Here is a 15949-nt window from a genome sequence, read left to right as displayed (position 1 = left end):
CCTTAAGCACTTGGGCCAATCAGGGCCTTAGGCCCCCTTCTCAATGCATCCCATGATGCACTGGGAAGGGGAAGGCCTGCCATTCAGTGGAGGCGGGCCTGCCGGCTGGAGGGAAAAGGCATTTCTCTGGCCAACTAACTTAAAAAAGATGCTGTGGGGTCCAGGTGAGCTTGAGGGGGAGAGTTGAGAGCATGCCCTTCGGGGGGAAGTCTGGCAGGAGGGACTGGGCATCCCTCCTGCCAGTGACCTTTGGGAGGTGGGGAGTTCCAGTAGGAGGGACTAGGCATCCCTGGATGTCTTGGAGGGTGACAGAAGGAGGAATTGGGCACTCCTCCTGCCATTGGCATTCGGGTTGTAGGGGGGGCAAACATTCAAGGGTTCCAGCAGAAGGGACTGGGCATCCCTTCTGCCTGTAGATTCTCTTGCTGTGATCAGCTTAGCGGCAATCCGATTCTCTGACGCCTGTGACATGGACACCGGTTAGAGAATCATGGTGTCAGGCAGGCTTAGGTGTCTGTCCGTGAGGACAGATACAATTCTATATAGGACGCCTGTGTGTGATTCTCAAAAGCATCTTAGGCGGCTTCTGAGACCAGGCGTCCTATACAGAATCCAGCCCACAATGTATATAAGGTGATGCGATACCTTTTATTGCGACCAACCTGGGAGTTTAAAACCTTTTGAAGTGTTGTAAATAATGAGGGGGAAAAAGGACCATTGAATTGCAGGAAAAATGTTCAGGATGGAGCTATTTTGTTTAAAAGATTGAGAGAGTTAAGTGAGAGTGAAGGACCTGATGCATAAAGCTGGTTATTTTACCATAGAAAAAGAATGGGAGTAAAGCCTTAGTGAATTGGGCACTTAACAGAACTACACAAATCTGCTCATTGTATGGTAGAAGTGTCACAGCCTCAAAAGACACGAAATCTCAAGTAAGCCTATACTTTCACTCAAACCTGTTCCTATACCAACTCACAGATGTGCTAATAGAAAATCCTCTAGCACATAAAGTAGATACATATTTATAGATGAAATCCAAAAGATTTATAATACTGAATGAAATGTAGAGTACATTTTCCAAGATAAGCACTGTAGCTGCGTGCCTTAGTAGAAATTTGTGTACACAACATTAGGAGCACAGATAACATAAGAACATAAGCAGTGCCTCCGCTGGGTCAGACCACAGGTCCATCCTGCCCAGCAGTCCGCTCCCACAGCGGCCCAAACAGGTCACGACCTGTCTGAATCACCAGAAGGGGCCCCCTTGCCACCTTGGTTTCCTATTGAGTCCTATCTTCCCATCGAAGTCCTAACCCTCTGGTCTTGCACATGCACGACCTGGTTGGGTTTCTATACTTATTACCTGGTTAGCTTTCTCAGTATCCCACGATCCCTTTATCCCTCAGGAATCCGTCCAGTCCCTGTTTGAATTCTTGTACCGTACTCTGCCTGATCACTTCCTCCGGTAGCGCATTCCAAGTGTCCACGACCCTTTGGGTGAAAAAAAACTTCCTTGCATTTGTTTTGAACCTATCTCCCTTCAGTTTCTCCGAATGCCCCCTCGTACCTGTTGTCCCTTCAGCCTGAAGAATCTGTCCCTATCCACCCTCTCTATGCCCCTCATGATCTTGAAGGTCTCTATCATATCTCCCCTGAGCCTCCTTTTTTCCAGAGAGAAGAGCCCCAGCCTATCCAACCTCTCGGCGTATGGGCAGCGTTCCAGCCCTCTTACCAGTTTCGTTGCTCTCCTTTGGACTCTCTCAAGTACTGCCATGTCCTTCTTGAGGTACGGCGACCAATATTGAACGCAGTATTCCAGATGTGGACGCACCATCGCTCGATACAATGGCATGATGACTTCCCGCGTTCTGGTTGTTATGCCCCTCTTTATGATGCCCAGCATCCTGTTGGCTTTTTTCGAAGCTGCTGTGCACTTTGCAGATGGCTTCAGTGATGCATCCACCAGCACACCCAAGTCTCTCTCAAAACTGCTGTCTCCCAACAATGACCCCCCAATTTGTAATTGAACAACGGGTTCTTTTTCCCTATATGCATGACCTTGCATTTTTCCACTTTAAAGCACATTTGCCATTTGTTTGCCCAGTCTTCCAGCTTGTCTAGGTCCCTTTGCAGGTCCTCACACTCCTCCCTGGACCTAACTCTGCCGCACAGTTTGGTATCGTCTGCAAATTTTATAACCTCGCACTTTGCCTCCTTTTCCAGGTCATTGATAAATATGTTGAAGAGTAACGGCCCCAGCACCGATCCCTGTGGCACACCGCTCGTGACTCCCCGCCAGTCAGAATATTGGCCCTTTACTCCGACCCTCTGCAGTCTACCCGACAACCAGTGCTCGATCCATCTGTGCACATCCCCTCCCACCCCATGGTTCCACAGCTTCCTAAGCAGCCTTTCATGTGGTACCTTGTCGAAAGCCTTTTGAAAATCGAGGTAAATGATGTCTATGGGTTCCCCATTGTCCACCCGACTGCTTATTCCCTCAAAGAAGTACAGGAGGTTCGTTAAGCATGACCTTCCCTTACAAAATCCGTGCTGGCTTGTTCTCAGTAGGCCATTTCTCTCGATGTGCTCGCAAATGCCGTCCTTGATCATAGCTTCCACCATTTTCCCTATAATTGAAGTCAGGCTCACCGGCCTGTAGTTCCTGGGGTCACCCCTTGATCCCTTCTTGAAGATAGGTGTGACATTCGCCAATCTCATCTGAAAATCAGATTGGATGCCTCAATGGTTTGCCTAGTTAAAAACCTAAATACTTTCTTTAGGCCCAAATGCACTAAAGTCAGCGATCGTCTAACGATTGTCACTAAACCGGTTTTGACTGGTTTAGCGACGATTGGATTTGCCGACCCGATGCACAAAACTGCTCACCACGTGGTTTTGTACACGATTACTCAATCTCCAATCTGGCCATGCAAATAAGGCATTAATATTGAAATGGCATGCAAACTAGCAGAGCGATTGATGTTCTAACATGACTTCCCGATCCAATAAAAGCAACTGGTCAAGACCAGTCGCTTACCTGTCCTACCCCCGTGCCAGGACCCCCCCCCCCAAGACATCCCCTCTCCTCCTCTTCCCCACTCCCCTTCGTAAAAAAAAGAAATGGCAGAAGGAATACCCACTGCCTCCTGCCACCGGATGCATCCCCTCCCCTCGAACCTCCCCTATACCTTCTAATTTGATGACCACAGGAGGGATGCCCTGTCCCTCCTGCTCCACAGGCTGCCACTGCAAAATGATGGGCCGTCCCCTTCCCGGTGCATCCTGGGATGCATGAGGAGGGATTGGCTCAGAAGCCTAAGGCCCTTCCCAGGGGGGAGGGGCCTTAGGCATCTGAGCCAATCAGAGCCTTAGGTTCCTCCCTCTGCATCCCGGCATACAGAGGGAGGAATCTAAGGCCCTGACTGAGGCTACCATTAGGACATGTTATTTTATCGCTATTTTAGCACAAGTCCCACTTTATGGAATGAGTCACGCTCCCCCCCCCCCCTTTACTAAGCCGTGGTAGAGGATTCTAATGTGGCTTGGAGAGCTAAATGCTCTAACACAACTCCGACACTCATAGAAATTCTATGAGGGTCAGAGAAGTGTCGGAGCATTTAATGCTCTGGGCCATGGTAGAAACTTCTACCACAGCTTAGTATGGGGGGGGTAATTATTAATAACTGGGGTTAACAGTAAATAACACTTCTCAACAGTAGCCCACATTAATAACCTCACACACACACACACACACACATGTACCCTTAATTCATAGGTTGGGTTGATTCTGCATGCACCACATTTTTTTTTTTTTTATTGCAAAAAACTGTTTATTGGTCCAAAACACAATCAAGAAAAACCATCAGACACAAAAAATAACAGACCACATTTTTAATGATATGCTGGTGAAGTGAATGCATGCAAAATAATTTACAATCCTAGTTCTAGTTGTCTAGTTCTCCATTCCCCGATGACCCATCCTTTTTTTGGCAGACTATATTTAGCATTGGCCAAAATTTAGTCATTCAACTCTGGTCAACTCTAGACGTAGTCTACTAAGTCCTTAGGAAGCAGTCTGGCTCTCTAGGGCATAGCAGAGGCCTGCTTGTGTGAATCAAGGCACAGATCAGTCTTTATTACAAGTTAAATAAAGTTGGACAAATCCTAATGGTTACTGTGCAGCTGATTGATTTGGTACTGTCTGCTTGCCTGGCTTATTGGATCACATGGGATGCCTGGCTGATTAAGGCAGGAGCTGCTGAGCGCTCTGCATTTATGCTGACTGCAGCTGGAGGCGGGCATGCTCGAGGTCACTTTCCACACTGAGTCTGTTGATGTTGGGCCAAAATTGCACTGGAATCTCCCTGCTCTCCACTGTCAAAAGACCAAATTAGTTCCTCACCAGAATCAATATTAACTGGCCCATGACCAAATGTCATAAACATTTATTTCTTAGCAAGGCACAGATGGTTTTGTGTGAAATGCTACATGCGATTCTCTGAATGAATATCCCAGAACATTATCTGAAAGGCCTAGGATCTATCTCCAGCTCATAAAACCAACACTGATTCCAAATCTTAGATAAAGATCTCATAATAAGCAATTACCCACAGCTGAGTGTTTCTCTCTTTACTGGCTATGATCAAGCCCAAGGAGGAACTATCAAATTAGAACTGCAACATGACTAAAACACAATCTTCTCAATAAACCCATAAGAATTTCCAAATGTAAAACACAATTCTATTGCACCATTCCCCCTGTAACACAGGGCCTGGTACCTCTAACTGTGTAACACATGTAACTCGTATCCTCCTTCCCTTCCTTACACCCTCCCCTTCCTGCTTCACAATATAGGATTCAAGATGTTCCACTACCAAGACACAAATGCATTATTTCCCTCAATGTATAAGACTAGAGAACCTTCAGTTCTAAGGCACAAGTGTGCCAACCTTATCACAATAAAGAATAACCAGTCTCAAATCTGTACTTGGTCTTCTCATCTCAGAGAGCTATCCAGCCACCTGGGGGCAGTTCATTAAAATCTTGCCTTAAATCCACCCTTGCTGACACCAAGAGTCAGCCCTGATTGGTCAAGCTACATTAATTCCAGGTGAGTGCTGCTAGACTACTGATACAAGAACTCATCTCCAGCTGCAGTTGTTTTCCTGCTCAGATTGATCCTGTTCTTCCTCATGTACTTGCATCTTGCTTTCCTCTTCCAGGCTTCAATCAGTTTCTTGTTATTGACTTATTGATTGACTTTAGCCTGGTTGCCACTGTGAATCTCCTTGCCTTGAACCCATTTAGCAGCGCATGTTTGACCTCAATATTTTTGATTATAATTAAATGAAAAAATAATGGCTATCAGAACAGGAGATAAAAAATAGAGGGTGAGGGAGTCAGGTAGGAGAGAAAGATAGAAGAAGCAAGATAATATGATAAGCATTTTTACTCCCTCTTCTTAATGCCGTTCTTTTCTTGAGACTCTTATTTTTTCTTCAGTCACCCAGAGCTGTACTCTTGTCTCTTGCTATGTCCTGCAGTAACAGTTTCATAGTAGTGAGTTCATTCAAGGACAGAAATAGGGATAGTAGAGGGAGCAATGGGACAGTGAGAAATGGAGAGAGAAGCAGGAAAACAGAGATGAAAGGAGAAAAAGAGTAGATTAATGAGTAGTGTAGGGGTGGCAAAGCATGAATCAGAATCAAAGATCTGAGACAATGGAAAGGGGAGGGAACGTTGTTTAGAAATAAGTAATAGGGAGCTTCTGAATGCTCATTAGAAATTCACAATGAACTGCTAGACGTAGTATTGTAGACAGTCTCAAACACTTACATGGTGTGTGCGTACTCCAAGCACACACAAAAAGCACAGTTACTTACCGTAACATGTGTTATCCAGGGACAGCAGACAGATATTCTCACATATGGGTGACGTCATCCATGGAGCCTTGGTATGGACAGCTTTAAAAGTGTATCACCACTTTAAGTTTTTGGAACTTCGTGACTGCCCGCATCGCGCATGCGCAAGTGTCTTCCTGCCCAATTTAGGCTCATGGTACCTCATTTCTGTAAGCAAGCTAAGAAGCCAACCAGGGGAGGTGGGTGGTGGGTGAGAATATCTGCCTGCTGTCCCTGGATAATGCCTGTTACTGTAAGTAACTGTGCTTTATCACAGAACAAGCAGGCAGCATATTCTCACATGTGGGACTCCCTAACTTACTAGAATGGGATGGAGGGAGTGATGGCCATTAAAAAAATAAATTTTGCAATACTGCTTGGCCAAAGTGACTATCCTGTCTGGAAAAAGATTCTAGACAATAGTGAGATGTGAATGTATGAACTGAGGACCAAGTAGCAGCTTTACAGATCTAATCAATATGAGTGCAACACAAGAAATCAACTGAAACTGCCATAGCTCAGACTTTGTGTGCTGTGACATGACCCCCTATTCGCAGCCTAGCCTGAGCATAACAGAAGGCAATACAAGCTGCCAACCATATTGAAATAGTTCTCTTAGATACAGGCCATCCCAACTTGTTAGGATCAAAGGAGATGAACAGTTAAGGAGATGTTCTATGTTGCTGAGTACGCTGTAAATAATAAGCCAAGGCTCATTTGTTGTCCAAAGTATGAAGAGCCGTTTCTCCAGGGTGAGAATTAGGTTTAGGAAAGCAATGGATTGATTGAGATGGAATTCAATGACTTCTTTTGGAAGGAACTTTGGATGGGTGCGAAGCACTATTTTATCATGGTGGAACAATGTAAAAGGCAGGTCCGCCACCAACATTTGAAGCTCACTCACTCGACAAGCAGAAGTAATGGAGATGATAAAGGCCAATTTCCAAGTGAGATATTTAAGATGAGACTAAGACATTGATTCAAATGGAGGTTTAATAAGTATAGCAAGAACAACATTAAGATCCCAAACCACTGGAGGTGGTTTGACATTGAAAAATCCTTTCATGAATCTGGAAACAAGAGGATGAGCAGTCTTAGGTTTACCATTGACTGGCCAATGAAAAGCATTGATAGCACTGAGATAAACTCTAACTGAAGTGGTTTTAAGACCTGAGTTGGATAAATGTAGAAAATAATTCAATACTGAGGATATAGAGAAGGATGAAGCATCATGATGATGAAGAGTACACCACATAGAAAACCAAATCCACTTCTGTTGGTAGCATTAATGTGTAAAAGGTTTTCTGGATACATCCAAAATAAGCTGGACAGGATCAGAAAGATCAGTGCTAGCTGATGTCAAGCCGAGAGGTACCAAGCTGTGAAATGCAAAGATGTGACTGTGATCTGTGACAGTGGGTGGAGAGCTTAAGACCATTGAGATGCTAGGACCACTGAGGCATCCTGAGATAAAGTGTCACAAAGGGGGTAACTTGGACCATGGATGCCATGTGGCCCAACAGCACCATCATCTGCATGGCTGAGATTGGGATATAAAAGAGATTCTTAATTCTGTGTGAGAAAAGATGGAAAGATCTGCAGAGGTATTGGTTCCTTGATATTGAGCTGAAGTAGAAGGGAGAACCATAGTTGTCTGGGCCACCAAGGGGCTATGAGGATCATGGTGGCCAACTCTTGTTTGAGCTTGACAAGCGTCTTGAGAATGAGAGGAATTGGTGGAAACGCGTAGAGGAATTTGTACGTCCAATCCAGGAGAAAAGCATCTGCCTCTAGATGCTGGGGAGAGTACTGTCTGGAGAGGAATTGAGGCAGTTTGTGTTTGAGGGGGGATGCAAACAGGTCTATCTGAGGAGTCCCCCCCAAAGAGAGAAAATCTGTTGCAGAACTGTGGAATTGAGTATCCACTCAATTGGCCAGAGAAATCTTCTGAATTTGTCAGCAAAAAAATTCTCTCCCTGAATGTAGATCGCTTTGAGGGAGATGTTACAAGCAATAGCCCACAAAGGAGGAGAGAGCCTGTTCCTCCTTGCTTGTAATACATTGCCACTTGATTGTCTGTGTGAATTAGGAGGACTTGACTGACTATAATGTGCTGAAAAATCTTGAGAGCATTGTGAATGGCCCAGAATTCCAAGAGATTGATGTGGAATTGCTACTCTTGGGTGGATCATTGATCCTGTGTACAAAGACTGTCCAGATGAGCTCCCCAAGCATACTTAGATGAATCTATGGTCAGAACTTTCTGATGTGGAAGGATTTGAAACAAAAGCCCTCTGGAGAGATTTGAAGAGTTCATCCATAACTGCAGTGATGGATGAAGAGAAGATGTGACTGTAATCTCTGTGACAGTGGGTCGAGAGCTTGAGACCATTGAGATGCTAGAGACCACTGAGGCATCCTGAGATGAAGTCTCACAGCAGGGGTAACATGGACTGTGGATGCCATGTGGCCCAGTAGCACCATCATCCACCTGGCTGAGATGGAAGGAAGGTGAAAAATCTGATCGCAAAGATAAATCAAATTGTCTTGTCTTTGCTGAGGAAGAAATGCTCTGAGGTGAATGGTATCGAGCAGAACTCCTATGAATTGCAGCATTTGAGAGGGTTGAAGTTGAGATCTAGAAAAATTGATTATGAAACCCAATTGTGTTGTTGCAAGCACCCCTTGAGGAGTGGCATCTTTTATTAGCCATTCATCGAGATAAGGAAACACCTGAAGACCTTGAGCCTGTAAAGCCGCTGCCACTACTACCAGACACTTGGTGAATACCCTGGGTGAGGATGCCAAGCCGAATGGCAGAACCTTGTATTGAAAGTGTTGATGGGCTACTTGAAATCTGAGGACTTTCCTGTGGGCAGGATAGATTGGAATGTGGTGATAAGCTTCTTTTAGATCCAGAGAGCATAGCCAATCATTGCGATCTAATATGGGATATAGAGTTATCAGGGACAACATCTTTCCTGTACTAAGAATTTGTTCAGGCCCCTGAGTCTAAAATTGGATGTAGACCTCCCGTCTTCTTTGGGACAAGAAAATACTGGGAGTAAAACCCCCAATTCCTTTGAGCAGAACAGAAGTACTTTGTATTGGTAATGATGCTGGTTCACTTGAAAGCAGAGGTATATTCTAGAAGCCATATGGATAGGTATATGAGTATAGGCTTCCTTGTGATCCAGAGAGCATAGCTATTCATTCTGCGCCAATAGGGGATAGAGAAGGGCAAGAGATAGCATCCGGAATTTCTCCTTGACAAGATATTTGTTGAGATTCCTGAGATCCAAGGAACTTCTTCAATGGCACTGAGAAGAAGCAGGTACTGAACTTCCTGGAGAAGAAGAGAGGACTGTGCAGGGTTTGAAGCAGACTCTCCTGGTGGATGATTCGGAGGAACGGTGTGGAAATGAAGAATGTAACCCTGATGAATGATGTTTAACACCCAGAGATCAGAGGTGATGAGCTCCCAATGATTGATGTAAAGCTGAAGGTGCCCCCCTGTGGGCTGTGGCAAAGGATGGAGAATGTGAACTTTGGCTGTGCTCATAAGGAACATGTCAAAAAGGCTGCTGAGGTTTTCTGTTGAGCAGCCGGCTGTTTGGGTGGTTGACGCTGCTGTTGCCACTTCTGCCTTCTAGGTGGTGGAGGAGTAGGTACATGAGTAGGTACAGGAGCAAACCAACGTTGGTAAGTAGAAGCAGGCTTAAAAGATCGAGGGGCCTGAGGTTTCTTTTTTGGTTTCATCAACGTTTCCCATCTGGTCTCATGGGCAGAGAGCTTCTGTGTGGCAGTGTCGGTAGAGTCACCAAAAAGCTCATCTCCTAGACAGGGTGCATTGGCCAGAAGGTCTTGGTGGTTAACGTCGAGGTCAGAAACTCATAACCACGCAAGACATCACATAGCTACCGACATAGCTGCTGCCCGAGAAGTAAGCTCAAAAGTATCATAGGTAGACCTGACCATATACTTGCAGAACTGGAAAGCAGTGGAAACAAGAGTCTGAAAGGACTTGGTCTTTCATGAAGGTATGTATTTGGTGAAGGATGAAAATTGTTTGATCAAATGTTTCAAATAGCAGGAAAAATAAAAATTATAATTTCCTGCTCTGCTAGCTAGCATCAAATTTTGGTAGAGACATCTATCAAATTTATCCAATGTTCATCCCTCCCGGCCGTGAGGAATGGAAGCATAAACACTAGCTCCAGAAGATTTTTTAAGAGAAAATTCCACCACCAGTGATTCATCTGGTATTTGAGGCTTATCAAAGCCAGGAAGAGGCACCACCTTATACAGAGACTTCAATTTCTTAGGAGCAACTGGTATAGAAAGTGGAGCCTCTAAATTTTTGAAAAAAGTGTCTCTTAAGATGGCACAAAGAGATATCTCCTTAGGAGGTAAGTTGTAATCTAAGGTTTCCAAATATTCTTTGCTATACTTAGAGCCCGCTTGTAAAGAAATATCCAGAGCTTTACTCATCTGGCAGAGAAATTTTGAGAAAGAAATGTTTTCAGGAGAAGAAGCTCTAGTAGGAGAGCGATGTGAAGATGAATCTGATGAGTTTTCTTCGGTGGTAGATGGTAGCACCGGATCTGAGTCACTGAACAGATCAGAATCCTTGTTGGAGGAAGTATGTTGGGTACGGTGTTGACGGCTCGGTGCAGAAGGTTCAATATGCTTTGATTTGCGTGAAACCTTCCTTGGCCATGCTGGAGTAGGCTCCCATGAAGTCTCTGTGGAGGAGGAATAGTGTTGTGTCTTGCTCGACTCCCATGCCAAGGTAGCGGGAAGGCAAGCGAAAAAACTTTTAATGGCCATTGAAAACACATCTTTCTAGCTCCGCAGAAACTGGAAAACTGAGGGACCGCATGCCTACGTCAGGCGGGAAGGCACTCATGTATGTGCAGTGTGGGCTGATCGTGAACTTTCTAAACTTAAAGTTGCGATTCACTTTTCAAGTGTCCGTACCGGGGCTCCATCGGTGATGTCACCCATGTGTGAGAATATGCTGCCGGCTTGTCCTGGGATAATAGTAATTTACACAGGCAAATTGGCTTGGCTGGAAATGGCTCTCTTCTAGGCAGGTAAAGATACACATAATTTCTGGTGGCTGCATTTAAATTCCTTTTAAAAATTGTCCTAATTAAAACCAAAGCAGTTCAGGATTCTAAAGAACAAGGTTGCATTGATTCTCTTTCAGGAAACAAGATGAAGATCCTGATTCATTCGTGTAGGAGACAGAATGCCACAGAGAAATGGTGTTGTAATCCTTGCTAATAAACCAGATGCCTTTTTTATTTGCAATGTTACGAATGCAATGAGTTTGTATATGAGTTTGTATAAGATTCTCAATTACAACTGGACCAAGTGTGGTAAATCTGTAACTACATAAGAGACTTAGGAAGAATTATTGTGAGCTGGTTCATATGAAGCTTGTATAGTTTGAGAGCTTCTGGCCTGCAGGCAGATTTGTTACTAGAAAAAGTGAAGTCTAACTGTGTAAGAGTTTACTATAAAACAATATAGTACAGGGTTATTTAGTACCTTCTACAGAATGTGAACAATTTTCCAGGGATCTTCTGTGAAATGTAATGGTCCTATGGAGAATGCATCATAATTATCCAGGTCTATATGGAAATATTGGAGATATGCACCGATACATTATTTAACTTTCAATATGAACCAACCAATTTTGCCAATAAACTGTAGAGACAAAAACATGAGAATGCATGAAATAACATAGATTATGGGCGTATGTTTTAGCTTTATAAGGGATGTGGGAATATGTTCCCTGGCCTAAAAGTGTCAGACTTAATCAGGGTCATATTTCACTTGCCTAAAAGAAGACAGATTGTCAGAAAAACTGCTATAAATCACATGTAGTTGACAATGATATGATTCTTAAGGTTATGACTATTAGTGAATCTGTGTCAGAGATTGAGAAGAAGTATCATGTATAAGAATTTAACTATAAAAACAAGACCTGACTGCTTTACTTCCTCTCTGTTACCTTCCACTCAACCAGTTCTTGACCCAGCCCATCACTTTAGGACCCATCCCAAGGGCACTCAATTTATTTATTAGATGTCTGTGTGAAACAATTTGAAAGGCTTTGTTAAAATCTAAATATACCACATTTAGCACACTCCCTCTAACATGTCTAACATGACCTACCTCTAGTAAATTCATGTTGCCCCTGTTCCTGTAATCCACAGGATTCCAGAAACTGCACTATTCTCTGTTTTAAAAGCATTTCCATCAATTTGCTTATCACAGAAATCAGACTTACTTCTTCCTTACTTTCACTTTTGTGGAGAGGGACCACATCCACCCTTTTCTAGTCATCAAGTACCACTCCCAACTCTAGAGACTCATTGGAAAAGGTCAATGAGCAGAACCACCAGAACTTCTCTAAGTTCCTTCAGCACCCTCAGATGTACGCCATTCGGCCCCATCACTTTGTCTACCGTTATTTTAGCTAGCTCCTCACAAACACAACCCTCTGAAAATCGATCGTCTACCACACCGTCATCCCTATTCATATTTGCCTTCTGTGATCTGGCTCACGGTGCTTCAGCGGTGAACACAAAACAGAAATATTTGTTAAGCAATTTAGCCTTCTATCAAATTTTACATATTTCTCCCCTTCACCTTTGAGTCTCACAATGCCACTTTTACACTTCTTCCTAATACTAATATATCAAAAAAATGTCTTGTCTCCCCGTTTTACCATGTCAGCTATTTTTTCTTCCATTTGCATTTTTGCTTCCTGACTATACAACCAGCCTCTCTTAACTTTTCCAGATGTTTTTGCCTATCTTCCTCTTTCTGTGATCTTTTGTAGTTTATGAAAGCTAACCTCTTATTCCTTACCTTCTCAGCTACTACTTTTGAGAACCAAAGCAGCCTTTTCCTCTTACTTTTATCTACTTGCCTCACAAAAAGGTTTGTCACTCTTACAATTACTCCATTCAGTTTTGCCCATTGCATTTCTACTCCTCCAAACATTCCCATCCAGACAACAATTCCTTGACATAATCCTCCATCCAAACAAAGTTAGTTTTTTTAAAGTTTAGAACCTTTGCTTTTGAATTAGCCCTCTCTATACCCATCTTAATATTAAACCGTATCATGCAGTGATCACTAGATGCCAGATGATCACTCACTATAACATCAGAAACACTTTCCCCATTTGTAAGCACTCAATCCAGTATGACCCCAACCCGTGTGGGTTCCATTACCAACTGCTGAAACAGTTCTCCATGTAGAGAATCCAGGATCTCCCTACTTCTAGAAGACCTCACAATCAACATCCGGCATGTTCAAATCACCTATTAATAAAACCTCCCCTTTTTTAGATATATTCTGAATGACTACTATTAAATCTTTGTCCACTTCTTCAGTCTTTGAAGCAGGCTTGTATATCACAACAATGTAAATATATTCACTAGCCTGGCTTGTAGGAAGGAAGAATGATGTTTACAGAACCAGTGACAGTGATGAAGTTTGAGGGGGGAGGAGTTTAAGTCACTGAAATTTGAGGCTTCCTACAAAGTCCTGGTGGGTATACAGAAATAACCCACTGGTCCTGGAATTAAGTGGGATTGTACAAGAACAGCACCTAGCACTTGTAAATACCAATATGTGGCACCAAACAAGCTCATAAGGACTATTGTATTATCAAAGAGATTCTGATCCAATTAGATTTAATATAAAGTCCCGTTGCAGAGGAGGAGCCACGTTGAACCCCTAGAGGGGTTCCAGGCAGCTCATTTCTCTCAGAAGGAAATTTAGTCAAGAATGATGTAGAGGAGAAGAGAACAGAGAATCCCACCCAGGGGTCCACAAGGAGCTTAGCTCCCTGAACCAGGGACCATGAAAAGAATAAAAGAAATGATTATGTAAGGATTGACAGCCTATAAACTAGGATGTCTCCTAGAGCCTGCTGTAAAAGGCTGAATTGTTTCCAGTTTGCAGAGATTGTTCAGAGCTTAGGCTGATTCACCTCTGAGGAACAGAGTGCCCAAAGGTAGGAGGTCTGGTCATGGAAAGACTGGATCCTAAACCTTGGTCAGCTAAGCATTCCGAGTGAAGCTGCTATTATCTACACATCCCTATCAGGGAAAGGTTTGAAGGCTGCAAGCAGTGACATTGATGCATGCCATCGTCCTGTGTCAGTGAATATTTCATCCACACAAGTCTAAGCACTTGTTATAGAATAGTGTTTAGAGGAATTCCCATGCCCAACTTTGGGCGCAAGAACTTATACCAGCTGCAACCTGGTGTAAACCCTGGTGTGCAAGCTGGGCACATAACCCCAGTATTCTATAACACTGAGCCTATACATTTAGAAAACTCCTGACCCCCTCCACACTCCTCTATGGCCAGGCCCCCTTCTGAGTTGAGCACAAGACACTTTGGGCACACAGTGTTAAGAATAGCGCATGGACAGATGTATGCCTAAATCCAAATTAATGCCAATTAAGTACCAATTAACTCTAATTAACATTAATAATTGGTTGTTAGCACACATTTGATTCATTAGTTTAGGCATGCATCTGGCTCTTCGATGCACAACTTTGGGCAACCTATACAGAATGTGGGGGTAATGCATTGCAGATAACATTAATGTGCAGAATGTCACCTGTTGAAGTGGCACTAACTCTTCTTTGTTATTTGCTGTGTGAGTAGTTAATACATGATACTGTACCACATCTAAGGAACAGTTCTCACCCAGTCCCCACCCTTTTCTGGCCTCTTTTGTGCTTATCATTTAACTGAGGAATTAGTGTATGCTGTGTGAAGCCACTCTGTTAGCTGTTAGCACAGGTGTGTGCTAACGGCCCATATTAATTCCCACATTACTTGTTTATTGCAAGCCAGTAAAAGGAGCTCTTTGTCTATTTCTTTCTCGGATCTGGAACAGACAGTTGATTCTTCTGACTTCATTTTTCAAATTCCAGGTCAAAGTCATCTTTATACTTAATTTGTTGTCTTCTCCATCATCCTAATTATAGTCTCTAAGCAGTTTGATATCAAACTTCTCATTATTTCACCTTCTCCCTGGAATGCATTGCATCATACATATCAGAATGACCTAGCGTCATTACAAACTATTTTGGGACACATAGGAAAGAAAGATACTAAATAAAATAAAACCTAACTGTATCATGGATACTTGCTAGCTCTTGACAGAGAAAAGGGTAAAATAACAGAAGTGATGGTCACCAGAGTAATAGACTAGCCAACAAGCAATAGCCGCATCTTCTGAACTGTAGTTACAATCCCCCCAGCTACCATATACATCTAAACCATGCACGGCTGGTGCTCCAGTAATAGCATTACCATAATAGCTCTGGTAACCATGGTAACCTCAGCAATACTAGTATCTACCACAGTGCTTACAACTCAAGTAATCTCAGTAACCACAGCAACACCAATAAAGCTGGTCAAAAACAGACTCCCACAATTTCTTCCAAGATGCTTACTTTACTCTGGTGACCTCTAACTTTTCAATCCCTGGAGAGCTACAGTGGTGGTTTCATATATGGCATAGTGCTGTAGGATAGTAGAGGACCCAGAGTCCCAAAACAATGGAAAGGATTCTGCTGCTATGCACACGAGGACAGGTGACCCACTTTTCCTTCCTACAATGTTTTATTTTCAAGTTACTCTGTGGCACTACCCTGGGGCATTCCATCTGAGTTGAGTCATGTGCTTATTAACAAAGATATAACCTTCAACTCAAGCAACTGATAAAAGTCAAGGAGAAAAAGGATGTGTTGAGCAGGCAAAGGGTAGCAAAAAGAGAGGCTCCTGGAGAAAACAAGTAGGGAAAGCATGCTGAGCATGGGTCATAGAATTCTTTGGCATCCTCTCTGCATATAAATGCATATATGTGTGTATACTCATGTATGTGATGGTGTACATATTGTTGTTATTATTATTATTGGAATAAAAATATCAGCAGGAAAACTTATTGTACAGAAACACAATACAACTCTTCGCAAAAAATTAAACAATGATAAATATCC

The 15949-nt window shown here is 43.2% G+C and overlaps 1 protein-coding gene across 3 annotated transcripts in view; it reads right to left on the bottom strand.

The window, feature by feature from the left end:
• The window catches only part of SHANK3 (SH3 and multiple ankyrin repeat domains 3), a 924054-nt gene that overhangs the window by 713133 nt on the left and 194972 nt on the right, over nucleotides 1-15949 (bottom strand). Inside the window, exon 3 of one of the 3 annotated variants that reach the window (XM_033958999.1) lies at nucleotides 5456-5540. The exons of the other annotated variants lie outside the window; for them this stretch is intronic. The gene's annotated coding sequence lies outside the window, so the exon portion shown is untranslated. The remainder of the gene's footprint in view (nucleotides 1-5455; nucleotides 5541-15949) is intronic. 3 annotated transcript variants of the gene reach the window in all.

The sequence above is a fragment of the Geotrypetes seraphini genome, chromosome 9 (assembly GCF_902459505.1).
Source record: "Geotrypetes seraphini chromosome 9, aGeoSer1.1, whole genome shotgun sequence".
Lineage (NCBI taxonomy): Eukaryota > Metazoa > Chordata > Amphibia > Gymnophiona > Dermophiidae > Geotrypetes > Geotrypetes seraphini.
The sequence above is the reverse complement of the archived record's forward strand: the minus strand, read 5'-3'. Positions and strand labels throughout refer to the sequence as shown.